General features: G+C 41.3%; 1 long non-coding RNA gene across 2 annotated transcripts in view; it reads left to right on the top strand.

The window, feature by feature from the left end:
- LOC139792655 (uncharacterized) overlaps positions 1–9,444 on the top strand; it is a 107,622-nt gene extending 98,178 nt beyond the window's left edge. For both annotated transcript variants that reach the window (XR_011724330.1, XR_011724331.1), the window contains exon 4: positions 9,366–9,444. This is a non-coding gene — a long non-coding RNA (uncharacterized lncRNA). The remainder of the gene's footprint in view (positions 1–9,365) is intronic.
- Positions 9,445–12,706: the final 3,262 nt, after the last annotated feature.

Below are 12,706 nucleotides of genomic sequence, written 5' to 3'. Positions count from 1 at the left end.
AGATGCAGGACCTTGCACTTGGTCTTGTTGAACTTCATGAGGTTGGCATGGCCCCACCTCTCCAGCCTGTCAAGGTCCCTCTGGATGGCATCCCTTCCCTCCAGTGTGTCAGCTGCACCACACAGTTTGGTGTCATCAGGGAACTTGCTGAGGGTGCACTCAATGTCACCATCCATGTCACCAACAAGGCTGTTAAACAGGACTGGTCCCACCAAGCCAGTTCTTAATCCACTGAGTGGTCCATCCATCAAACCCATGTTTTACCAGCTTGGAGACCAGGATGTTGTGTGGGACTCTGTCAAAGGCTTTGCTCAGGTCCAGGAAAATGATGTTGGTTGCTCTTCCCTTGTCTATTGATGTGACCTTTTCATAGAAAGCCACAAGATTTGTCGGGCATGATTTGCCCTTGATGAAGCTGTGTTGATTATACCCAGTCACCTCTTCATTATTCTTCTGCTCCAGCAGTGCCTCCAGGAGGATCTGCTCCATGATCTTACCAGGCACAGAGGTGAGACTGACCAGCCTATAGTTCCCTGGATCTTCCTTCTTTCCCATTTTGAAAATGGGGTTGTTTCCCCTTTCCCAGTCAGTGGGGACTTCACCAGACTGCCGTGACTTTTGGAATATAATAGTGGTTTAGCAACCACATCTGCCAGTTCCCTCAGTTCCCATGGGTGTATCCCATTGGGTCCCAAGGACTTGTACATTTCAGGTTCTTCAGATGGTCACAAACCTGATCTTCACTTACAATTGGCAGTTCTTCCTTCCAGCCCTTGCCATTGTCACTTGTGACTTCAGGAGTGTGGCTGGAGCCCTTGCCAGTGAAGACTGAGGTAAAGAAGTCATTGAGAACCTCAGCCTTCTCCATGTCACTTGTCACTAGTTCTTCTGTTCCCTTTCTGAGGGCGCCCACACCTTCCCTAGTCTTCCTTTTGCTGTTAATGTACCCATAGGAATTTTTGCTATTCCCCTTGATCTCCCTGGCTAGATTTAGTTCTAACTGAGCTTTGGCTTTTCTAACCAGGTCTCTTGCTGCTCATAGAGCTTCCTTATATGCCCCCGATTCTAGATGTCCTTTCTTCCATTCCTTGCAGAGTTTCTTTTTGTGTCTAGGAGCTCCTTGTTCATCCAGGCAGGTCTCCTAGCATTCCTTCCTGCCTTCCTCTTTTTCAGTGTACTTTGCTCCTGGACATGGAGAAAGTGATCCTTGAATACTGACAACTGTCCTGGGCCCCCCTTCCCTCTAGGGCTCTGTCCCATGGTACTTTGGCCAGCAGATCCCTGAAGTGATCACAGTGTGCCAGCCTAAAGTCCAGACCTGTTGATATTAATGATCTTTTAAAGCATATACTATAAACAGAAAGAAATCTTAGAAGTCTTCTGACTGCATAGTACAAGAAATAACCAATATCCAGTTTACAATAACTGCTGAGGCTCCTGTTTTAGTCCTTTTGTGGCTGAGCTGGCATGTTGTTATTTTGCCATAGTGCATTATTTTAGGGATGCATGTCTGCACCTCTGTGGAGGTGACAAGTTTCTTTTTGTAAGCCAGCACAGCTGCTTCATCCTTTGCTCTTACTTGCATCTGGTCTTTGAATTTCTCTCATTTCTTGCACAGCCCTGTGCAAAGGTGAAGGGTGATTTCCAGTCTCCGGTACTTCTGTTGCTAGAGGAGGTCAAAAACTGAAGCATTCATGATATGGAGGGACTCCAAACTTCTGGATCTGAATGCCCGCCTAAGTGTAGGGAGATGCTGATGTGTGGAGCAATGTTCAGTGGTGATCATCTCATAACTGTTGCTTCCTTGTATTTATCTTGTCAGAGAAATAAGAAGGTAAGACAATGACTGGCATAATCCCTGTAGCCTCTGTGTTGCCTTTTTCGTGCTGTTGTCATTACAGTAAGCTCTGCATTTCTGTGTGCCTCATGTCAGTTCAGCATCACAGTGGAATTTAACTGGGGTGGCTGAAATGGTTAACTCCTGCTGCTCTTAGCCCTTCTTCTCCCTTGGGGCGATTTCCTTGGCAGCTGAAACCCCCCTGGGAAACTCCATCTCGGTAGCTCACAGCTCAGCACAAAGAACCCAGCCTGATCTTCAGACCAACCCAACTGGCTGCCGAGCCAGCAAGAAATGAAGACGAGCAGTGTCCCCCACAGCCCTCTGCACTGGTGCCGCCCGGGTTCTGTTGAGACTGCCTGAAGAATCAACTCCTAGGAATGCAGTGTTTTGAAACTTCTTAGTTGTATTTTCTTCTTTCAGGCAGACCAACTGCAGCTGCACTTCGTGTTTTGGAAGTCATGGAAATGCTCATACTTTACAAGTAGGGTAGGGTTTTTTGCATGCCACTTAGGGATGTATAAACAGGCTTGATTTAAGAAGCAATCCATGCTTTTTCACATTTTTTGAACTGTGAGATTTATGGTCTGTGATTCGTTGTCTTTGAATGGTTAGAAAGAGACAGGAATTGAAATCTTCTCTCTCATTCTTTCTGAAATAATTCAGCATTTTCCTTTTATTTTTTTTCTATTGTCGTAGTAGAAGGTCTCGAGTGATAGTTTGCTCCAGTTTTGTAGTGTAGACAGAAGAACTTCAGTATGCTCTCCTGGATTTTTTTAACTAGTTTAGAAAGTTTTGTCAACTTTGGAATTCCTTATTTTGTTTTAGAATAGACTATTTTTGGTCAATTAACATAATTCAGAAATGGATCATAAACAAAAAGAATCCTATTGGAATCAGCATTTAATACTTACTCTGCTTAATCTAGTGTTTTTTATTTGAACAAAGTTTTAGAAAATAATTATATTGTTAAATTTACATAAGCATCTTAAACTACTTTCTTTTAGTTTCTTATAGAAGAGAGAATGTATGTTACTATAACTTGATAGGTTGAATCAGTAGTCTGAAGTGAGTTAAGTCAAAAAGGTCTTGTTTAAGGAGCAGAAAGAACAGAAAGGGGTTTTCCTTTTTCTTTTCTTTACTACATTTGTTACATTGTGGGTTTGATTTTTTTTCCTTGTATTTTGGGAATCACTTTCATTCTCTCTCCCTCTGAAACCTGTAGAATTGGAAGGATGAAGCATAATTTTTCTAAAATTATTCTCTCTCTGCAAAACTGTATTTTGGCTTTGTTCCATTTACATTTTCTCATCTGTTGAGTCTGCTGGGCACTGACAAACACAGTGAAACATGCAGCCTTTACTTGCAGTAACTGTCAGTGCAGGTTGCTTGTTTATTCTGCATTTATCTGTTCATTTCTCTTAGCTCATTAATGAATCAGCATGACACAATCCTTCCAATGAGATTGTGCCAAATGTTACAGTAGCACACCAGCAGAAACCTGCATTACGTTTATTTTTCCAGGCTTTAAATAAGTTAATTCTCCTGTCATCCTTTATTCTCAGTGCAGTGAAAGATCACCAATATTTTGATTTTTAAGAGAAAATAACACAGCCATTCAATAGTATTGCCTGCAAACCTAGTTCAGGCCTTCCATATTTGCTGCCTGACCCTCTTTGAAGCAGAAGGGCAATGGGGAGAGCACAGGGATAAGCCTGACTGAGGGGGAGAGCTCAGCAGGCAGGACTCCATTGGTCTTTAAGACTGAGCGTCAGAGTTGCTCAAGAATTACTGCTGCTTATGATGGTTTGGCCTGGTAGACTGTCAGAGCTATTAACATCAGAATAACCTATCCTTAAAGAGAATGCAGTGGTTGGAGAGGAGGGGAGGGAAGGGGCTTTTTTAATCTTAAAATAATGCCTCATTAACCAAATTTATGGCAAGAGAAAGGCTTCTGCTTGAGGTCTGGGGCTTCCACAGTTCCGACTGATGTATAAAAATAGCTGGGATTGTAGAGCATCCAGGAGAACCTCAGGATCTGGTTTTGGCTTCTTGAAGCCTTCAAAGCTTCATAATTCTGCAGATGGAGCTTATCTTGTGCTGTCTTTTGCAGCTGTGCACCTAGATCAATCTGAATTCCTACAGATCACTTACACTTTTTTCTTAATTCCAATATGTTATTCTGCTGTTTGTATGCTGTGAGTTAAAAATGGACTTTCCCCACCCCTCTCCAGCCCCCTTCCTACAGTGCCAAAAATACTATGCTTACCTGTAAGAATCTAGACCTTCAGATTCATAGGCTGTACTTTTTGTGAGCATATGTTCAGAAAATGACTCATACAGATAATTTCATTTATTTGCGAGTGTCTCTGTCTTGCTTTGAGAACCAAATTTAAAATTTTATTTAAATGGCCATTTTGGATAATGGTGGTATTTATTAAAACAGAGTCTGAAATACAAGCTATGTTTTCTTGCAACTAAGACAGGCAGATGAAAAAAGTCCTTTATTAATTACCAGAACTTACCCCAAAACAAGCAGCTGTTTGACTTCAGCTGAAAGTGCGAAATGTTTTGGTCACCTCTTTCCTGGCATTGACAGAATTTTTGGACTTTTGCCAGAGAAACAGAGCACAATTGAATGTATGAAGGATACAGTAAAAAAACAACTGAGCAAAACAAACACCAGTAGCAGGCTTTTATGAGTCTGGTTCTTTGCTCTTTATGCCGCCTGTTCTTTCCTTTTTCTGTCTAAACAATGAATTTGTGTTAGGCTTGTGTTAAAAGTACTTTTTCTTCTTTCTCTTTTCCAGTTATTTGGTTTTGTCTGTTTGCTTTGCTTTCTCCTGTGCTCTTGCCCTCTTGTGCACCTTTTCTCTTCTTCCAATAACATGGATTTTCTTTCCTACATCCTGCTCAGAGTTAAAATTCCTTTCTCTCTTAAAATCCATTTTTCTTTTCCCTGTTTCTTGTCTTCCACTATTTTTTAGATTCTCCAAGCTCTCATCATTTTTTCTTTCCTTCCCTGCACATGTGCCTTGGTAAGGCCCCCTTGTTCCCTGTACTTTTCCAAAATAGTCACCATACTTAAAAAGCAAAACCACACTGCAACTCCCCCCCTCCAATAACACCCAAACAATAAAAATCCCAAACCCCAAGGCATCATACTCATCACGGTTTTGACAAAGTGGGAATGCCATTGCATATATAAAATCTTTTACTTCCAATCTGAATGAATACTGTTATGGAAAACCTTTTTGTCAGGCTTCTAAATGCACAAAATCTCAAACTCCTAGGACTAGGTTAACAGGGAAGAATCAATATATCAGTGTCACCTGTGCTGCTAGCTATAGCTGTTCCTGTGTCAGCATTTCCATTATGAATTTTTGCTTTCAAGGGTTTATAGCTCTGCCATTAAAATTCACTGCCCACTGAAACTTGGCATACAAGGACTAAGCCTGGAGCAAAATTCCACCCCTTCCTCCCTCCAATAACTTTTAAAGCTAAAGGAATGCAATGAAAACCATTAGTCTTAATGATTAGAAAGGCAGCATTATTGCAATAAAACCAAACCAACAAAGCAACAAACCAAACTACCTATTTTACTTACTTTGTATGTTAGTCTTCAGTGTGAACTTAGAGTTTAGTTATTTCAGAACAGAAGATTGAATGGACCAGTAAAAAAAAAATTAAGATAAGAAAACAAAACACCTCCTTGATAACACGTACACAATACCTCTTGGAAAGGATTTCAGTAGGCCATTTCTTACACAGCTCTGGTGGCTGCAAAATAAATGCCTGAAATTTTTTTTTTACATCAAGCCACCTGAACGTAGATCATCATATGCCTTAAGAAAAGGAAAAGAGCCTTGTATAGAAATTAGGAGACAGACTACTCCAGACTCTTGGGCTGCAGCATGCTGAGTGCTTCAGACCAACTGCAGTCAGCCCAGGGACCTGCAGGATGGGGCTTCCTTGGGCGAGCTGCAGGTCGGGGAGCTCAGTCTGCATGCAATGATGAGGTGTTTTCAGCTGGTGACCTGTACCAGACCGACTGTCTTGCTAATCTGTCATCACTGGGGATATGCCTAATTTCTGGGCAGATGAAGTTGAGACAAGCAGGTTCCTGTTCTTAATGAGGTAATTTAGGTCATCCGCAACTACCTGATGGGGGGCAAATTTCTTTTGTCTGATTGCTTGGGGCAAGTATCTATCTACACAGACTGCCAGAGCACTTGGTATTGGGGACTTTTCTTGTCCTTGCCGGGAAGCCTTAATTGGAAGATACTGCTTTCCTCCTTCTAAAAGTAGACCACAGGAATCAGGCTGCTTCAGTGTTTTGGAGTTAACCATGTGGCTGTTCTTGGGTAAACCTGTATCTGTGCAACTCATCTTGCATATCTCACCAACTCTGGTGCCACATGTACAGTAAAAAATGCAAACAGTAAAGATGTTGGGAAGAAAAGAGATTTGAAAAAAAATGTAATTAGTGATGGGAGCAGGTGGTTTTATCTGTCACAGTAATTTGCTCTTGAAGATAGATTAAATAATGCTTAATTGGAAGTCAGACTTATGTATTTGACACCCACATACATAACTACGATAACAAAAAATTGGTTTGAACAGGAATAGGGAGATAAACTGACCAGTGCAATTGCCAGTGTTTCTTCTTATAGGACTAAATTTTAGTAACTAACATGCAACATCAGATTTGTATTTCTAGTCTGTTGAAGATGACTTTGCCTTATGAGAATAAACGGTGTTAGAGGTGTAACTGTCAATGGTTTGTCACTCAACATTTTTTTTCTTTTCTTTTTTTTTTTTTTTTTTAACATTTTAGGGTTTTTTTTGGTGGAAAGGGGCTTATAGGGTGAAACCTAGTGCTTAATCTATCAGAAGGCAGCCACCAAATCACTTTTTTTTTTTCCACCATCACCAGGCTGAAAGGCTGAAGGCAGAGTGAGCGCATGTGAGTCACTGGCACCAGAGGAGCTTCTGCCCCTGTCCGCCTGAACCCCAAGAGGATGCTCAGGGGCTTCCTTCCTCCCCTGTTGTCTCTGCCCAGTAACGTTGCTGACTTTTAGATGCCTGATGTGGCTGCTGTGCAGTGAGCCTGATGAGAAGCCACACACCAGAGTGTCTCCACGTGTCACCAACTTCTGGCAGACTGGTGCCAGAGCACACGTGTGCTACTGAGCTTTTGGCATGATTGGGAGTTTCTGGTTGCTGGCATCCCTCCATGGGGACTTGCCAGTGCTTGTGCAGTACTTGTCCTTCAGGGAGCAGTTATGAATAAACAGCTGAATATCTTGCTTTTTTTTTTTTTTCCTGTCTCTGAATGCTGATACTGCAACACATGCCCTCAAATTGGCCTAGCTAATAGTAGAAAATGATTGGGTAAAAGGATGAGAAGATTTATTAATGCTTTTAAATCACCTCAAACGTATTTTTGTAAGAATGGGAAGAGCCTTCCTAACTTTCATATTTCATTCTGTTTTGGAGTGGGTGTTTATGATATAACCCAGAACTCTTGTGCAGTCTTGTCCTTTTAGCTCCTCCAACACAGCAATCATTTGGAGATACAATGCTCCTCTCTTTGGGGTGTGTGGTGCATGTGAGAGGGGGAGAAAGCAGGCTTGCCAGTAGAATTTTACTTTACCATGTGATTTAAATCAGAGTAATTTTCAATAAAAGTTCATAGAAGCTGGTTCAAGATATTATTTATAACAGAACTGAGATTCTGCTCTGGTACTGTAACTTAAAATAATAATGACTGTGATTCTTCATTCTTTCCAATGTCAGAGGAACTGCCCAGCCTTTGGCCAGGCTTCCTGTTTCTTCTGAAAGCTTGTTCAGGAAATGGCAAAATGCACAAAAAGGGTCTTTGTCATTAAAAAAGTTTGTTATTGTGCAGTTGAAGTACAGCTGTTGCATATTTCCTTACTGACATTTGGACCCTTCCTGAGGTTTCAGTCTGCTAATTACTCTGCCCAGGTCACTTGTCTACAGTGTGTATATTTAGCATATTACAAAAGTTTTCTGGTCATCCAAATACTGAAGAGCCTTTCTGTAAAACTCTGCTCCACCAAATATTAGCTACCAATTTTCTGTTGGAGTAAAGAATATGAAATGTGGAAACTGGAGGGTTTTGACAAAGAAATCTGAATGCATTAGATACATCACTGTTTCCATATTTTGCAGATTTCTGCAGGTCCTGAGAACTCTACAGCTCACTCTCTCAAAAAAGTAGACCCACCCCCACCCCCTTACCACACTCCACACACTCCCTACACTCTGTCAGGAAAACCATGTCCTCTTTATTGGTGGTCGAATTCTTGTAAAATGGCTATAATGACTATATTAGCTAAAAATCCCGTGTTTCAGCTAGTTACTCAGTTTATTCCACTCTTTGATGTCCAAAAGTTCTGGTCTTAACTTACTGCCTATACTTGAGTTTTGTAAGTTCTTTGACAGTTCTGGAAGAGATGTACATTGGAGGGGTGAATGAAAGACTGTGGCTTTTGGGTAGAAGTTTTTTTCTGATAGGTGATGCAGGGAATGAGAAGAATGTTTATATCTTTTTCCTTGTTCTAAGCTGCTACCTTTTGGTTCTCATCTGAGAGCTACACCTACAGTATTGTTTCTATTAATTTTTTAGATAGTGTTGTTTGCAGATCACTTAACCATAAGAAAATTCTGAATTGGGACATAATGGTAAATCCTATGTGAGACATATTTTGAGATTTTACATAGCAATATTTATAAGGTGGTACAAGATATGAAGAATTATAAAACGTTGAGGTAAAAGGCATCAGCCTTGGGTTTTAAACTGGTTTTAGCTATCAGTACATACTGAAGGAGTTCTGATCACTGGTGTTTTTTCTCTTGTGAAAATTACAGAAGCTGTATAATAATTGGGTAATAGAGGCCAGTAACAAAAATTTTCACAGTTTGGTGTGAGCTTTTTAGATGCTCAAAGCAAGAACAGACAGGGTCTAGCTGTGAGTGTGATGAAAATAGTATCTCTAGATACTAATAGTATCTCTGGATACAATCCCTAATTCATCTCACCTTAGTTGTTTGGGGTTAGCTCTTCCCTGCACAAGTGGACCTTGTTGCTAATGCATCTCCCTGGAGATCAGCTGGTGACTTCTGAGAAAGTAGCCATATCCTTTGAAAGCAGAGCCCGTGATGGAAAGGAGGCTTATACTGTACTTCAGTGTGCCTTTAGAAATGAAAACCCCTCTTCCAGCAAATTTCCACGGGGTGTCAGGTACCTAAACTCTCCCTCATGGGATTCAGACTGTAACTGTAGGCCTACCACCTGACACACATTTCCCCCCAGCTCTATTCCTCCCCTACTTCTTGTGAGAGTTTTTCTATTTGTTCTGCAATATTCTGTGCATGGTGTTGAGCGGCCATCTGAGTCACTGACACAGGTACAGTTTCTTTACCTTTATGTATAAATAGTTGCCACAATTGATATACTTAGAGAAAGCTTGGCAAGAGACTGGAATTTCATTTCCTGCAGAAATAAAGCTATCTTGATGGGCTCTAATGCACACTCCTGGACTAGCAGAGAATGTCTTGGAGGAAAGAAGGCAAATACATATTTGGCATTAATATAAATTAATTTTAATTACAACGATGCTGTTCAGTTGTATTTGGTTACAGCACAGTGCTATTTACATGTAATGAATATATGTGTTTATCATAGCTGGGAATAGATATAGGCAAATAAAAATAAGTTAAATGGCAGAGCCAGCTCACTAGGCTTTAGCTCTGAGCAATATGGTACAAATAAAATGAGCTGGGTTTGATAAAGTTACACCAGGATACAGTACTGGCCAGTAAAAACTATAGTTTTGGTTTATACATTCTGACTTTTTAGTCAGCTCATTAGCTTTATATTTATATTGCACCCTCCACTCCTTTGAGCCATGTTAATTAGAAGATGGCGCATAACGTGATCAGAATGCTTGCACATGGATTGTGCATAAGCAGAGAAATGGTGTGTTTCAAGTTAGCTTTGGCCATTTCATCTTTTGCAAATTTTTCAGGTCTGTTGGTCAGAATGGGACATCAGTCTCGGAGGTGACAATTCACCTCAAAGCCTGTGTGCTGAACTTGGACTCGTGTTTGCTTCCAGCCAAGGCTGCTGCATCAGAAATCCTGTGAAGGTTTGAAAATCAAAAAAGGAGCCTGTTACAAGGCAGTTATCTCTGTGTGTGTCTGTGCCTGTGTATTCATACAAACATATGCCTTAAGTCTGTCAGTTCATGGGCTAAAGCCTGTTTATGGTGGGAAGGGATCATGGCAGGTCGGTTTTGGTTTTGGTTTTGCATGATGCCACGAGAAGCTTCACAAATTTTTCTTTTGGAAGGAATGCTACTGCTGACTGGTGAGGAAAAGCCTTAATATCACTCCTGCTACACTTGGTCAGAGCAGCAAGCTGCCAAAGGCCCAGCCTTCAGCAGCCCCCAGCTCTGGTGCATGTGATCTCTGGCAACTACAGAAGTGCAGGTTCCTCGCCCTTTGCTCTGACCCCGTGGCCAGCTGTGAAGCCTGGGCACTGGAGTGGGGAGCTGCAGCCTTTTGTGCTCTGCCCTAAGTGCTCATGAAGCACCTGCCTGGGATTATGTGACCTGCCAGTGCACAACAGGCTTCACTTCTTGCCTTAAAAAAATGCTCTTCTCCCAGAAAGATGTCGGAGGAGACAGTGGTATTGGAGGAAGGGGAACAGTACTTGCTCAGACAGTTTAAAATGCCTTACATGGAAATTACAATCACATTAGTTTTTTTGAGTGACAACAAAAGCCTTGACCCAATGTTTGACCTTATGGGGGTTTTTTTTGTCATGTTCCTTCATCTTCTAGCTAAGGAAGAGCTGAGCTGAAGCTCTGGGCTTCCTACAGGTTTTCAGGAAGCAGTGACACGTAGCTCCAGCTGCTCTCCCCCTCTTTCCACATATTGTTTCTGGATTTGTCAGAGAACGTGCTGAGATGAGAGGCTGCTATTTGTTTGGGGCTTTTTTTGTCAGGTCTGATGCTGAATGGAAGTGGCTGCTTTATTTAGAATATGATGGGGAAGGAAAACACAGCTTAGGGTTAAAACCCTCCTAGTGTTTATCCATAAATATGAAAGAGTGCAGGAACACCAGATACATATGGAGCACTGTGATTGGCTGCTGCTGATGTCATACTGATGTCACTTTACCCAGTAAGTGAACAGATCAGCTCTCCTTATTTTTTTGTATAGATTCCATTTCATAGCAGCATATTTTTAGGGCATTATTGCACTTCTTAAGTGATGGAGACATCTAGTCCTTTTCTTGAGTCTGGCAGTATTTTGTCTCACCAGACAAATCTGTGCACCTATGCCCTCCCTCATGGCTTTTTTTCTTTTAACGCTTGTATGTGATCAGTTGACTTCTCTCTGAATTAAATGTTAATTAAATAGGTGAGAGATTCAAGTCAGCTTTCAAGCCTCACATGCTATGATCGCAAGCTTAGGGAACAGGAGTGTGTATTTGGGAAGATAGATGTGGATGAGTGCAACTGGGGGAGGGGGGAATATGTAAAAAAAGGTAGCTTTGTGAAAATGATCAGGATTCCATCCCCCTGTTTTTCTTAAATCTAGGTCAAGGTATGAGTACTACAGCGTTTTTCTACCAACTCCTAGTTGTACTCTAAAATTATAAATGCGTTTCAAGGTTATTTTATTAACATGCATCTCAAATCAGTCGATATTTCTAATACTCATATATGACAATAGAAATTCTAAAAAGTGATAGTCTGTTCTTAATAAAGGGCACAAAAGAGAAAACCTCTTGAAGTCTGGGATTAGCTGGACTTTCTCACATTCAAAGGCTCTCTAATCTATCAATAACATTGTTTTTTTATGAAAGCTGGGAAACACTATTTCCAAACAAAGACTTTAAGTAGAATGAATTTGCTTGTATAAGTAGAAACATATAGGAAAGTGGTTACTGCAATATTTTTCTTCAATTTATTTTTAATAAAAACTCCCTTTCTGTAATCCAGCTCCCTCAAAATATCAGAAGTAGCTGTAAAACTGATGTGGTAGTCCCTTTCATTGTTGTAGTAGCTGTATTTCCAAGGGACTTGGAAAACCAGTGCCATCTCAAGTCCCTTGACTGTTTGGGAATCTTTTGAATGTTGTGATGTTATTGATTCTTTTTAGTATTAGCAAAACTTGAAGCAAGCAACTTGAATCATGCCTTGGAATCAATCTCAGTGCTAGATCTCCCCTGGTTGTATACTTGTAATTTTCAAGTGGCCAGTGACCATTAATCTTCCAAATCAAAAAAAGATGAAAAAGTAATTACAAATTCAGCGGGCTCCTAGTGGGTATTCCTGAGTTCCAGGCTAGACCCATGTCTCGGACAGGCTGTGATTATGAGTGAGCTGCAACCAGCACTATTCCAAACACACATAAGAATTTCATGCACAGATTTTTGCAGGTGGTGCCTCGGACAAGTCTAGCAACCTAAATCAATATTATTGCTTATTCTGTCCGGGTGGGAAGGCATCATCGCTCTGCTCTTCCTTCTGCTTTTTTTTCCTGCTGTTTGATCTGGTGAAAGCTGTTTCAAACTGAGCAGGCGAGGCTATCACTCACTATCAGGATACTTATAATCCCATGCAGGTGCAGTTTCAGCATCTACAGAGGGCCTCAAGGTCACGCTGGCTGTAAAGCCGGGCAGAACCGGGCTCTTGCAGATGGCCCGGCCGGGAGGCGCGATGGTTGAGAACGTTTCACATCTGGAGCTTACATGCTCCTCTGTGCCATTTCCTCCTCCTCCTCTCTTCCCTTCCCCCCTTCACAGCCTTTCGTGAGGCTTTCCTACAG

This window comes from Heliangelus exortis, chromosome 2 (assembly GCF_036169615.1).
Source record: "Heliangelus exortis chromosome 2, bHelExo1.hap1, whole genome shotgun sequence".
Taxonomy (NCBI): Eukaryota; Metazoa; Chordata; class Aves; order Apodiformes; family Trochilidae; genus Heliangelus; species Heliangelus exortis.
Note: the sequence above shows the minus strand (reverse complement) of the source record. Positions and strands in the feature narration are given on the sequence as shown.